The 14,441-nt window shown below is 43.8% G+C and overlaps 1 protein-coding gene across 3 annotated transcripts in view; it reads right to left on the bottom strand.

Moving 5' to 3' along the window:
* pik3cb (phosphatidylinositol-4,5-bisphosphate 3-kinase, catalytic subunit beta) overlaps nt 1-12,608 on the bottom strand; it is a 63,288-nt gene extending 50,680 nt beyond the window's left edge. For 2 of the 3 annotated variants that reach the window (XM_065959946.1, XM_065959944.1), the window contains exon 1: nt 12,290-12,608. The gene's annotated coding sequence lies outside the window, so the exon portion shown is untranslated. Of the gene's footprint in view, nt 1-11,846; nt 12,056-12,289 lie in introns of those variants that run through there. The other variant, XM_065959945.1, reaches the window with a different exon arrangement.
* Between the last annotated feature and the right edge of the window lie 1,833 nt (nt 12,609-14,441).

Consider the following 14,441-nt stretch of genomic DNA (forward strand, 5'->3'; position numbering starts at 1 on the left):
ATTCCTGTTTGTGTAATCTTATTAAGTCGGCGATTACTTAACTCTCATTTCAGGCATTCAGACTGGAGCTACGGGTAACTGCAGACAGTATTCAAAGTGTTCATTTACGAGGTGTGGATGTCAACGGACTGAAGGCTGCTGGTGCTAGCAGCGCTAATGTTAGCCACCCTCTGCAAACCGAGACCTGCAGAGCAATGCAAAGTGCCTCACGTTTTAGCAGCATTTAGCAGATCGAAGAATGGGATTCAATTTCTGAAAAATAAGCTGAATGTGATGTTGTTTTTAGTCATGTTGAGTACTTTCCTTAGCTTCAGACAAGTGGACTGTAGTCTAAATTGAAACCTCTGTGTATTCGTCATGGTCATTATTCATCCCTCATGTAAATATAGGTTCTGCTGTGTCGAGCTTCTTAAAGGTCTTATTAAGTTCCTCAAAGGTCATGACCTCTTGTGTGTCTGCATATGAGATACAGAGAGCCCATAGGCCTCTCAATCAGTACCATCTCTCTGCAGTTCTAATAGCTTCAATCATCAAACGCAACAAGTGATGCCGTAAACAAATATAGTGTGATCAAGGGTGTGCAGCGAACCCTTTACACGCTGATGACACGCAATGCAAACACTCTGATTGAGGCCGGTAAACTTCCTGTTCTTCCCCAGCGGTCATGATGCCATATCTTGTTTACCGGGGTGTGACACAGACTGGTTCACAAAAACAACCCCAATGCTCTAGTGTGTGTGTGTGTGTGTGTGTGTGTGTGTGTGTGTGTGTGTGTGTGGGGATGTGTCACAGTGATATTTATACCCTTCTGATGGGCTTGAAGAAAAATCCAAACAAAAGAGGTAAAACATTTCGGTTTCCCCCAAAAAGGCGAGAAAAAATATTTAAAGTCACCCTCGAACACAACTACAGTGGTATTACAGAGGGGGGGGGGGGGGGGGGGGGGGGGGATGACCAGCTCCAGGAAGTGTGCTGTTTAACACAATGATACAATCTCAGGCCAGAGAGAGTCAATGTTTAACTCCCTGACTGGATTCATCTCAAAGCATCACATGATCCACACAGACACACAGATAATTCACTATAGAGTGCTTCAGTGATGACATAACAGCTGGAGGGCAAACACCAAAGTTAGCTCTGCTTCTGTTTTCTGGAAACAGTCTCGCTCTTACGTCGATGGGTATCTTGAAGGGGGGGGGGGATGCTGAAAATAATCAGTTTATTGACAGATTGTAAGTTGTTTCATATTTCATTGAAGCATGAAAATTGGGTTAATTTCTTGTTTTTTAGCAACTGAGTTTCCTAAGGCTCCGTTTTTTTCCTCAGTTTTTATCCAAGCAGCGACCTCGGAGGTTGAAAAATGAAGCCGATGCTGAAGTGCAAAATCCTGACGATTTGTGAGGAGGCTTAAAACCAGCCTCAGCTCCAGCTCTCAGCCTGACTTGACTATTGCCACGACAAGACAAGGGAGCAATGGGTGAAGATACACAGCCGTGACTGGAAGCTTCCCTGTTTGTTTTGCTGATATGTCACTTGACGCGACGCCTGTGCAGCTGTCAAACTGTGGTAAGGGGTATAACATGCCACAGTATCCAGTTTTCACTTCGGTGGCTAAATCAGGTTTCTCAAAGACGAAATAAGGGCTTGTCCTGGTTTCTGAAATCAGGATATGATGTTGACATGCACAAACACAAAATCAGGATATTCAAGTCCATGTAAACACACACAAGTGACAAAGTTCATCAACTGCAGAATTGGCGCTCAAAACTGAGAAACCAACAGTGCACCTGTTTGTTCAAAACAACTATTCTCTATAAATCTGTTGTTTCGAGGGGACAACAGCGCTGTGAAAGCTATTTACAGTTACCTCAGTGGTTTCTAACACCAGAAGAATTGAAGTTTACACGTGCACCTAAAAAAATTTTGGGCAGAGCCTCCCCCTGAAATTATCCCTCTTATCATTGAACAAACACCAGAGTGAGGATATAACTCTGATCTGACTCTCTCTCCACAGATACCCCTTCCACACACACACCTTCCTCTCCTTCACTCATGCTCTGGTACAGGAATGTGAGGAATGCTAAAATGCTAATGACCGTGGGCTTTAGCCGCCAAGTTTCTCCCAGTCCCTCACCTTGGACCACTTCCATATGCACTCATCCAAACACACCCTGTTTTTTTTAACCCGTATGTCTTTTTTTTTTTTTTTCTTTTGTAAATTGTGGGTCAGTCACAATCACATTCTTAATGTTTGTACAACTGGGCTGGGGAAAAAGACAGATGGTGCCTCCAGTTGTAAAGAGAGAAGTTATGACCCTGAGGTCATCAGGGTCAGAAAACAAGCATCATAAACCTCCTGCAGGCTCCCATCATGAGGCCGCACCATTTCCTATTTACTGCACAAGCAATCCCACCCCTGGCAGCCCTGCAGCGCTCTGCTCCACAAAGGTGGACAACTTTTGGAATTCATTCAAAGCTGCTCTATCGGTTTCACAGACTGTTAACATGAAAGGTGAAGATGAGATCTTTAATGAAAGGGACTCATTGTTTGTGAAAATGCAGAAAGGCCTCCAACTCCGTCCTGAAGCTTCATCTGATCTTAATATGTTTGACCTGTCTGTGTGACTGGTGGACCCTTCCCTTTAAAGAATCAAGGACTTAAGATTAACACATGCATGTGACACAAAAGAAAATGTATGAGGATGCATTAGGGATCAGGAAAGTGCACATTCTCCAGGGGTTGCTAGTAAGCGCTCAGAATTCAGGCTAATCAGCCTGAGAAGTCCCAAAGGACCACAGCAGGAAGAGACGCTGTTATAGCCAGTTATTCGATGTGCAGCTTTAGAGAGCCGGTTCAGCTCAGTGGGTACAGCAGACGCCCCATGGACAGAAGCAGAAGTCCTCAGTACCCTGGTGTCTGGTTTGACTCCCAGCTGGTGACCGTTTTAATGCATGTCATCCCCCCACTCTCTCTTCAGCTGAGAAGAGGACTGGCTTAAAGATCATCTAAAAAACTGATCAGTGAATATTCAGTCTCACAGCTAAATCTGACAACAGCCACCACATTCATTGTTTGACGGTTCCTTTTACGATCGCATTTGTAAAATTTACATTTGAAAGGCTTACTATTACAGTTATGTGGTAAAGTGTTGACAGAGTTACCTAAGCCCCTTACATACATGCACTGCACTCCTGAAAATCTGAGAAAGCTACATGTGTGGACGCAAATGGCCAAAAGTGTTCACCTCCTAGGACTTTTTTCCTTAAGCAAAATGTTAACGTAGCAGGTAACAGTCTGGTAGCGTTCATCGTGAGTCGGGTGATGACGTGGTTCAGTTTATCTTCTTCTTAACTGCCCGTGACAGTTTCCTGTATAACGTTCTCTACTATTGCGTTTCTTTAACGTGAAGTTACGTCGTTACACATGTCGTAGTGATGTTAACCCAGAATCAGTCATATTTACAAAAAGCTCCTCCTTCTCCTCCTGCACACACCACCCACGCCTCCCTTCACCTGAAACAAACTGATTCTTTAAAGCTATGAAAATGTGTCAGACACCGACAAGCTCCCCCCGCCCGCTGAGGTACATGTGTGAAAGACATGAAACGAAATGTCAGATGCAAATGTCCTGAAATCATCTCGAAAAATGTCAGGAGTGCATGTGTGAGAGGGGTTCTAGAAAATGTTTTTTTCAGCCCTGGAACTTAAAACTAAAAACTATTCTTAGATAAATGATTCATTCTGTAAATACGCAGGCCATCATTGAATTAGAGAATCTTGAGTTAGTCCTACTTTTATACCAGAGTTTATCACAATCAAAGCAGCAGCTTCATAGTGATATGCAAACATAAGTACAACTCGGTCAAGCACACGGCACAGGATGTCAAACTCGTCCAATCAGAGAAGAAACATTTTTCCTTGTGAAGTCAATCTCTGGAAAGCGTAAAGCAAAGGCGATTAAGGTAATGGGCTCAAAACATGCAAAAAGGAATGCAGGAGGAATGCACCAGAGCACACATCTCACACACTCCCCTCACCAAATGTGGTCTGAGTGGCCGTTGCATTTGATTGGCGTCATCACTGCCTCGCCGTAAACAAAAGGGCACTGTGTGTTCATTTCTAAAAAAAAAAAAAAAAAAAAAAAACAATACACACCCACTCGTTGGCACAGTGGGATGTTTACAAGTCTTCGACACAGAAAAACATCATCCAAGTTGAGTAACAGGTCTTTCATATGCAGCCATTCAATATGTGTCTGTCTATACCTATGGCCTGCACACACCTCTTCCTGCTGTCACACTTTATATAGCTTCTTGCCTCAGCCTCTATTTTAAGGCGCTATTGTAAGGCTGCCCTGCGGTGGGTGGAGTGCGAGTTTGTCTGTGTGTGTTGTCAAAAGTTCCCCTCGGATGCTGTAAATCAGTTACCTTCCTGCCATCTGACTGAGCAAAGGTCCATCTGAGCCTGGGGTAGAGCCCTGCCGATCACTCAGATACACACACACACACACACACACACACACACACACACACACACACACACACACACACACACACACACACACACACACACACACACACACACACACACACACACACACACACACACACACACACACACACACACACACACACACACACACACACACACACACACACACACACACACACACACACACACACACACACACACACACACACACACACACACACACACACACACACACACACACACACACACACACACACACACACACACACACACACACACACACACACACACACACACACACACACACACACAAAAGGGTCCCACCATTATTACAACCCACACAGACACATGATGATGTAGCAGGCTGAGATCACTCGTACGTCATGCAGTTCAGCTCGAGGAAAGAGAAGCAGAAGTGAGAGAGAGAGATAAACTCTGACACGTCCCAGACTTTGTGGACTTAATGAACCGATGACATCATGAGGAAGGCATGAATTTCTACAACAGCAACGGGTAGCCGTATGTAGCTCAGGAGAAATCTGTTCTTCTACACCACGCTTTGAGGTCGAGAAGCTCAAATGCTTTGGACTGCGAGTATATTCCAGGTTGTATAAACAAAGGGTGTTGAAGCAGCAAACATGAAGCCAAAACATTTGGAGCTCCCCCCATTGACTGACAAGGGTCTCAACGATCCAAATTCAGAAAAAAGATTTCATCCAAACACATCACATCCATAAAGATCCACGGACTGCATCAAAATGTTGTTTCTTCTTTGCACTACTCTAACTATAACGCAAGAAAAACGGCTCCTCCTTAACAAAGCTCATCCAGGTCTACACTCCCTCCCGCCCTCTACACTCCATGAAAGGCGTCTGATCCAACCTTCACAACAGGGCCCTAAGTCTCCAACTAGACTCTTCCCCTCTGTCATCCCTCGGTGGTGGAGGGAAAACCAAACTCCATTTGAGTCCCTTTGCACCTTTAAGAAAAAGCTAAAGACCCAGCTCTTTATGAACAACTACGACCTTAATGATGAAGATGGGATGATGGTGGTGGTATTTAGGATGGTTTTGATGCTGATTAGAAATCTCAAGAACAGCCGTCGATGTTGCGCTCTGCCTCTGGTCACTTCCTGTCAGCACCTGTGCTCTGCCTCTGGTCACTTCCTGTCAGCACCTGTGCGCTGCCTCTGGTCACTTCCTGTCAGCACCTGTGCGCTGCCTCTCACTTCCTGTCAGCACCTGTGCTCTGCCTCTGGTCACTTCCTGTCAGTGCCTATGTGTCCGGTCTGATGTACTGCCCATTTCATAAAAACGTCTGATAATTGAACTGTAGAATCGTACTAATTCATGCACTCAGACCTTTCGATTGACGCATCTTTTAACCAATCAGGATCTATATTGACCTACAACCAATAAGAGTAGAATCAGGACTTTCTATCTCTCCCTTCATGACCAACATTAAACATGATACAGACGTGTCCACTGATAAAAAAAAACGGAGAACAACAGGGTCGGCAGTCTCGTCTCCTCGGAAAGTCAGGAGCCAAGAGAGTCAGCTGACTTGAGCTGGCAAAAGTGAATTCAAGAAACAAAAATGCTGTTAACAGAAACAGAATTTACCGGAACTTAAATGTTCCGAGAATAATTTTTCAGATTAACCTTCAAGTAAAAAAATCATAAACTCTGTAACACAGATAATAAACGTTTAAGGGATTAACGGTTGTGTTCTCAGCTCTGCATGACGACAGGCCCTGTTTACAAGTGATGACATGACGATGCTGGGAAAATTGAAGTTGGATGCAGTATTTGCACATTGGAGTTAATGTGGCTTAAAGTGTCTCTTGAATCTTGAAGTGTCTGACCACAAATCACTGAGACTGATTTAAAGGAAGCCATTTTTACACTCTAGGGTTCTTTGGGTGTCTCAGGATTAGATAGCAATATTTGGGGGTCACGATTCGATTGAGAATCTATTTTCGATTCAAAACGATTCATGGACTCAAAGTCTATTTTTGAATTAGTACATAGCCTATTTCAGGATCTACTCCAGTCATCTGTGAATATGGCTGTACTTCTTGCTGCTCCATTTGGCATTCTAGTGAAAGAGCTAGCCTTAGCACTTAGCATGGAGTGACTGATCAGCCCATTTTTGGAAGTTATGAATCTATTTAAAATCTGAGAATTTACGAATCTCGAGTTTGGCACAAATCGATTTGTTCCCCCACCCCTAGAACACTCTGTGACATTTCTCTCTCAGTCCATTACGTCTCCCTCTCTCCCTCTCCTGCTGTCTTCCCTGCATTCCTTGGCAGGTCCCAGCCTGCTGTGCAGCAAAGAGCAGAATTTCTGCAGGCAGCTCTCATCTTACTGTCAGTCCCATTTCTTGCCAGGGCGGTTTCTATTTCTACCTCTGGTTTTATGTAAGGCACTGAGGTTCAGTGGGCTTCTTCCTTCGTTAGTACATTTGTAATCATGCATGCTACGGTAGCAGAGAAATCCTGAAAGGCGGCTTGTATACACGCCTACATCAAATGAAACAAACAAACACATGCCCAGACTCCCTCGTCATCCATCTCTTGAGAGGATGTTACACAAGCCTTTCAGCGTAATGAGGGCTGATTACTCTAGAAATATAGCAGCAGGAAGTGTGAATGAGTGCAAGAGAGTTCAGCTGGAGAGAAATACAAAATACTGACGATAATACAAACAGTAAATGGTAAAAGCTGCCAACACACACAGGAGGTGTTGACCTGCAAAGAAAGACACGGATAATAGAAGATAAAGGTGGGGCAGCTGAAGTGGGTCTGAAAAGACATGGAGGCATTTCATATGAACGTGTTTGTATAACGAAAACCTTGAAGGACACAGTTTTTTCTAATGTCCTGCTGCATGGTGTTCTGCCTCTATGCAGTTAAATAAAGCTGCCATTCAGTGCCACAGCAACCTCTGACTGTATTCAAACGCAGAAGGCAATCAGTGAGACTGAAACTCACAAAAAAAGGTAGAGAACACATTCATCAGGAGAAAATCAGCAGCTCAAGGATCATTGAAATAAAACACACAGAGCTCCAGAGTGCGCACACACACACACACACACACACACACACACACACACACACACACACACACACACACACACACACACACACACACACACACACACACACACACACACACACACACACACACACACACACACACACACACACACACACACACACACACACACACAGTAATTGTTCTCTGTGTTTGTACAGTTTCTGATTCTTCTTCCATCTCTTCTCCTCTACCTTTCCTACACTCCACATGACGGCCATTCTATTGTTACTGTACCACCAGAGTGGCCGAGGCATTACCCAAGTTGTTGTGTTTTTAATCGCAGCAGTTCATATCAATTTAAACTTTTAAGTTGCAGCATTCACTACATTATCAGCATTTGAGTTTCCTATCCTGACCCCCAATTTCCACAGACTCCGTTCGCACCTTGGTACGTTGGCCCCGCCCACTAATCTACTGTTCGATGCTACTCTAGTCCATGGTCCTGTTTCCACGGCGAGCGCCACGATCCGTCTCTGGAGCGTGCTAGCTGCACCACTACGCTCTGCTCCGTTTCAAATACGCTGCGAGTCTCTTCGAGTACACTGCAAGCACGCGTCAAGCTGGACAGAATAGAACAAACCGGACAGGAAGTCAGACAAGGAAACGCACAGAGCCTCCGGTCAATTTCAAAATAAAATACATGACGCCAATATAGGCACCGAATGAACAACACATCATCCTCAGAAAGACAAAGCAACATGCTTGAACATTTTTCTCTTTATTCCCATGTGATCTTGAAGTTCTCATGTGATCTTGAAGTTCCCATGTGATCTTGAAGTTCTCATGTGATCTTGAAGTTCTCTTGTGATCTTGTAGTTCTCCTGAGATGTGTGTACAGCTGATGATGGCTGTGCTCACACTCCAGAAACTGACCCAGCAGGGCAGGAAGCGCACCATCCGACGGAGCAAAGCCGTGGCGCTGACAGAACAAATGGACTATGTGGACATTGGCAGTGTGATTGAGTCTGAAAACGTCCAAAAAAGTCTGATGCCGGTTCTGAGACTTAGTACTAGGGCCCGACCGATTAATCAACCAAACGATGATATCGGCTGATTTGATCACATCCAGTGAGGATCAGATCTTCCCTTTCTCCCCAATATCAATATTGGCCTCAAAAATTCCATATCGTTCGGGCCCAGCTCAGCACAGCTCCGTGATTTTACGCAGTCCACAAGTGTTAAGAAACTCTACTCCAGGAATAAACAGTGAAGAGTTGACTTAGAGCTTTCACACCAGCATGGACGCCAACAACCTTGAAGCTCTGAGTCAGCTATTTCACCTGATAGCCATTGTTTCACGTGAAATCCAAGATGGAGGAGCCAAAACAATGAAAAGCTATCACTTACATGCTGTGCTGCATGTTTAGTCTCACCATGATGCCGGCTTTAACACTTTGAGAGTCTTTGCTGCATGTGTGTCTGAGGAAATACCTCGCTAACAACCTGCTTCATGTGAAGTCAATCTTCTATCAGCCTCTCATCTCTTTGCTCTGAGCTCTGCCTCATAGTGTCACCAAGACCAGGCTCACACACTTTCTCTCTCTGTTCAGCTCCACACCCCACTTCATGCTCAGGTTACTCAATCTTAAACCATCATTCAAATCAGAAGCTTTTCACAGAATATTGCGTCACATTACTTACAGTAGTATTCAAGTTCAGGTCAACGCTGAAGGGCATGATGTCAGCGCGGTTGCAAAACTTTTCTTCAAGGTTTGTTGTTTTGTGGCACGGTTAGTTAGAATTCTGCCATCATTTGTGCCCTGATTGTCGGGGGAGGCCTGCCTTGGGACTAAATCTGGCGGGGAGTAAATAGCTGCATTGTTGGCTGTAGCCTCTGGAGTGACGTCAGTGAGTCTTATCAGTGTTCTCTAACTTCACCTCCGAGAGGGGCCTGAAAGCAGACCCCGCCCAAAGCAGGGCGTCCGGGATCATCGCCTGATAGATATAATGTAGAACTTAACCCCGCTTGTACTTAACTCTTCTTCTCCTCTTTTGGCTCGTGATTGTGTGGCTCGGAGCTTCTCTCCCTGCAAACACTGATCGATCACAGTTTGTTTTTGGATATTTTTTTTGTTGATTTTTGCCTTTATAAGGCCGCAGCGACGTGGACTATAGCCTCCATACATGGGGCACGCGTCATAATCGCTAAGTTATCGGCGCCCTAATACTGATCAAAGTTTGAGTTATTAACAGCACAGGAAGAAAGTATCATCTCACCTCGGAATCAACATGTTAGATTTAGTGATAATTTACAGATAATACACTGTATTGGTTTTAAATATTATCTTAAAGGCTTTATATGCGATTTTTTGATCCAGCAGATGTCGCCCTTGAGCACCAGCATGAAACCAAAACAACTTGCGGTGCATTGTGGGTTATGCTAATGCTAGCGATCTTTATTATGCTCGTATCTTCACACTGCATGTAAATTTACCTGAAATGAGCGAGATCTAGAAACACAGTTAAGCAGTGAGTACAGTATGTTATTCTTCTTTTCTCTAGTCCCTCAATTAATCAACTTTTATTCGCGAGGGGAGGAGTCAGCCGGCTGTCCGGGCGATGTAAACAAAGTGAAGATAGGACTCGAAAAACTCATTAACTCAAAAAAAGTCATTACTCAGTTATTTTCAGAGGATATACTTGATTTATATCATATGTAAGTGTGAAAAATTACATATAAAGCCTTTAAATGCAGCGATATTACATTTTTGACTGAATGCTTTACATTGGCATACACTGGGGGCGCTGATAGCCTAGTGGTTAGTTTACGCAGATCGTGTACAGAGGCTATATTTCCACAATTTCCCAGTTTGGGATCAATAAAGTAATTTCTATTCTATAGTCCTCAAACTGGGCAGCCTCGGGTTCAAGTCCAACCTTTGGCTCCTTTCCCCACCCTCTCTCTCTCTCTCTCTCTCCTGGTTTCCATCCATCGACTGTCCCGTTTAAATAAAGGCATACACAGCTGCATGGTACTTAGTGACATAAACTTATAAAACTACAATTTAAAAGTGAAAATGCCGCGAGCATTCCTGGTCAGTGATTGGATTTCTGGAGATGTCCTAATACATGCAGGGACATTCAAAGGACAGCAGCCTCTGGAGAAATGTCAGACTAACGTGCATTCAAAAAATAAAAAAATCCCTCAAAATCATACAAAGCCAAGACTAAAGCTGTGTGCTCACCACACAAGGTCAACCCCGTACGCGCACACGCACACACACAGGCACTAACAAAGCTGCAGGTAACATTGTCATGCTGACATAAGGAGCTCTGACTATCTCTCTATCTCTCTCTCTCTACTGACACAGATTGAGCTGGAAATTACAAATCCATGTCCTTCAGCCTGTTGTTAATGAAGAGCAGAGGGTTCCTCCTGTGAGGTAAACCCACCTGAGGATGTGTAAGGGCCGATGATTTCTGAACACAGACATGCACGCTTAACTCCACAGTCACAAAATCCACGATCACAGCTAAGAAAAGGATGTCTGAGTTAGACGTGATGTAACGTGACACACATTGCTCATCGTGAGGAGTGTAACCGTCTCGTAATCTTCTTTTACATCTACCAGCTGTGTGTTATTGTCGACTTTAGGCTCACCTATTTAATATTTAAGCTTAAAAATGACCTGTTGGGACACAGGCGATGTGCAGAAACTTAGCAAGATCCATCCACAGCTGATGTGTTTTCATGAATCAGCTCAAGTTTGAGGATGAAACAAGGTAAACCCTTCAAACAGCAGGTCATGACTTCTGCCTCTGAGCCGAAGATTTACCATGTAGTCATTGTGAATATGGCACAAAAAGCTGACTCAAGCGAAGTCTCCAAAGTTTCCCATCCTCTTTTAAATGAAACCCACAACTCTGGCACTGTTTACTGGTATCTAGTTGACTTTTGGTTTCGTTGATCTGGTTCTAGAGGACATATGGGGGTCAGTCTGTGTCAGAATAAGTCTAGGTTGAGCTTAAGACAATCAAATGAATCCCTCTGACTTGACTTTGAATCACAGGCAGGGACTGATCACATGAAAGCTTACAGAAGACATAATATGGAGGTGCAGTGTTTTCAATTATGACATTAAAACTACAGGCGTGTGCACATTTACAGGTATAAGGACAACAATGACCACTGTCCCTGTATGTTCACCTGTACAGTATGCAGAGGCAGCCTGTACAGCACAGTCACTGAGGAATGCTACACTCTGTACTCGTTTGGAGGGAGCAACGAGCACTGAACAAACCCGGTTTACAAACCTAACAAGTTAGTTGTATCTCTGATAGCAGGTGTAGTCCACGCACGACAAGCCATGTTTGAGTCCTGAACACATCAACAGGGTCTGCAGGTAAATTCGGCTTCAAAATATTCCCGGGAACAGAAGTGGACTTTCATGCTTTTGCTAATTAATTAAAACTGTAGGCTAGTCGAAGCCGACTTCTATCAATTAAGTAGGACTACACATTGTACCATGACAGGTCTTCTACTGAGGCCTTAATGATGAACTAGTTTGTTGTAAAGATGAAATAACTTGGGGGTGGGGGGGCGGGGGTTGACATTTAAAGGACGGCCAAAGCAATGCGACATTAAATTGGCAGAAAGATGAGTGGACTTTGGTGTGACGTCCTCACCCTGCAAATGAAGAAGGACGCAGCTGAAATCAATCCCATGAGAAAAGAGAAGGACACACTGAGGGGCTTACCTTGAAGTTTGCTCTCCGCTGGGAGGTCGTTGAAAGAATGAACCAGCCGGGAAAAACAGCTGAAAAGTTAATAAATCTGTCAGGTCTTCACTACGCAGAGTAGTTTCACATGTAGTAGGTTCTCAATGTAATAAAAAAAAAAAAAAAAAAAAAAAAAAAAAAGTCTACGTGACGTTGGAAAAAACCGAAATCTCCACAGCCGCGGTCGGATGTCTCCCTACGCAGTCCACAGTCCCTCGCAGGTGGACATGAGCGCTGCTCTCTCTTCCTGTTTGTTTCAGAAGGTGAACCACAGCCGCTTGCTTTTTCCTCCGCCACCTCTCCCTCCGCCAAGTCAAGTCCGAGACAGTGACGCGAAAGTTGAACTTCCGCTCAGCGTGTTTCAAAATAAAACACCCTCTTAGTGAGTAGTGACAGATTTAGGCATGACATGAGCGACGAGCAGAGGCGCTGCTTGTCAACAGGAAAGGCAGGCAGCTGCTTGGGGCCTCAGGTCAGCAGAGTGCACATTTAAAATCGTGAGGAGAAAAGGTAAATAGAGACAGTTATGTTGTGGCTAAAGATAAACCCTGAACAAATAAATACACCCAACAATACCAGATGGCTACTCTTGAAATAGTTCTTTGGAGGGCAGTCCTTCAACACTTGAACATTTGAACACATCATGGTATCGAGGTCAGAATTAAAAGTTCTTATCTTATGATGACAAATAGGGCTGGGCGATATGGACTAAAACAATTGTATCTCGATATTCATAGCTGAATGGCGATACATGATGTAAGCTCTATCTTGTATGTTTTTGAGCCAAATTCCAAACGTCACACAGGCACTTTTATTAAGAGCCAGCTGCACAATGTCGACATGTGCATAAGCGAGGTGATCTGGCACCACTACCACCCGACGTCCCTGACACCACCATCGGACTGTGTCGTCCCCACAATCACCTCCTGACGCCCAGCTATAAAAAAACGGCTGTGCATTTTGTTCTAGGTAGTTTTTGAGTTTTGCTCGGAAGATGAGCGGCAGTCAGAGAGCAGAACTGGCAGCTCTAGAGAATAAACTTATAACATTATTTAAAGCAACATACACTACATTGAATTAAGGGAGATTGTTTACCCTATCTCCTTTGAACATATTGATTTATCTTAAAAACCCAATACATTTTCCAGCCCTACCTGAAAACACATTCAGCATACAAATCCCAAATTGTGCCTGATTTGTCTCGCTGACTGAGCACTGTGTCTCCTTTTTAACGTCTTAACTAAGTGCCAATCAGATTATATTCCTATCTGATGGTGGTCTTATATCTGTTGAACAGAAAGCGTCTGAGGAAGCTCTAAAGGGTTTGATCATAAAATTGAAACAGAACTGAACAGGTTGTCAACATTTCCGATACTTTTAAATAGCCTACTTCTCTTCAGAGGCTTTTATTTTGAAAAACCGGATCCTCTGGCGTGTGTCAGCAGCAGCAGCAGCAGTTTTGTGCATTTCTCAGTCTGAGGCATCGAGGGCTTTCTTTTTACAACTTCATAACACCGGCACATAACTTTTGGGCAGTGATTGAAACCGGAAACGCAAAGTTTTTTTTAACCTCTGCTTTCCACGACTCCTTTCCACGGCGCGTGTCAGGCAACCTCCAAATTTGAAACACATCGAGATATTAAACATTGGCCAATAGCATGTCTCTGTGTAAGTTATTAAGCTTTATTGTAGGTATTTACCACTCAAGTAAGCCACGACAAATCCTCATTCATGAGTTATTTCTTTAATATTAGGATATTTAAATACATACGACTCTGCGAAGGCCAAAAGTTGGAAATATGAGCTTTGCTGCCCCCTGGTGGTCAAAGCGGTTCATACAACTCTGAGACTTTTAAGTAGAAGAGATTCAATAAAAAAAATAGGTCATATTATTTTATAGAATTGATTGATTGAAGTCTTTGTTTCGAAAAAAGGAGTGGGGAAAAGTGTGAATCTATTTAACCCCTACCCCTCTCTCCATTCATCTTGAGTTAACAATTATTAATAAGTAATTAACAGACTTTCTTAGAATCAGTTGAAGCTATTGCCAGACTGTATAATAGAGCTCATAAAATGAATGGACCCCCTCCCCCCACCACACACACACACACACACACACACACACACACAC

This window comes from Labrus bergylta, chromosome 11 (assembly GCF_963930695.1).
Source record: "Labrus bergylta chromosome 11, fLabBer1.1, whole genome shotgun sequence".
NCBI lineage: Eukaryota > Metazoa > Chordata > Actinopteri > Labriformes > Labridae > Labrus > Labrus bergylta.